Raw genomic sequence first — 523 nt, forward strand, 5'->3', positions numbered from 1 at the left:
AAAAGGAAAAAAAAAAACCTCCCCAAAAAAAAAAAAAAAAAAAAAAAGCTCATTGGCCCTATTGAGGCTTCTGACCTGTCCCTGAAAGTTCTTGGAGGAAGCTGTTGCCCTTGCCCAGGATGGTTGCCCTCCATAACCTCAGGTTCTGGGAATCTGGAGGGAGAAGCACACAGAAACTTCTGCAAAGGCCGCCTGGCACCTTTGCACCCTCACAGTGTCCCTGTGGGCTCCCAAACACAGGCCGTCTCCTACTGCGCACATCTATCCTTTCAGAGTAACGAGTATCCTAAAGGCACCTACCTCCACCCACCACGGAAGGCTGAAGCTTCCACCCTCCCATGTGGGTGGGCAGATCAGCAGGGCCCACCAGTGGGGACCCCAGCTCTGTGCACGTCAGTGAAGGGCCAGCCACTGGGAATGGAGTGCTGACCACATCCAACACTGCGACCAGCACCCACTCTCCCCAGCCTCATCACGGAGCACCCAGCCTACCACTGTGTGCTCATGGGCAGAGGCTGCACCT

The sequence above is a fragment of the Tupaia chinensis genome, unplaced genomic scaffold (genome assembly GCF_000334495.1).
Source record: "Tupaia chinensis unplaced genomic scaffold, TupChi_1.0 Scaffold000386_1, whole genome shotgun sequence".
NCBI lineage: Eukaryota > Metazoa > Chordata > Mammalia > Scandentia > Tupaiidae > Tupaia > Tupaia belangeri.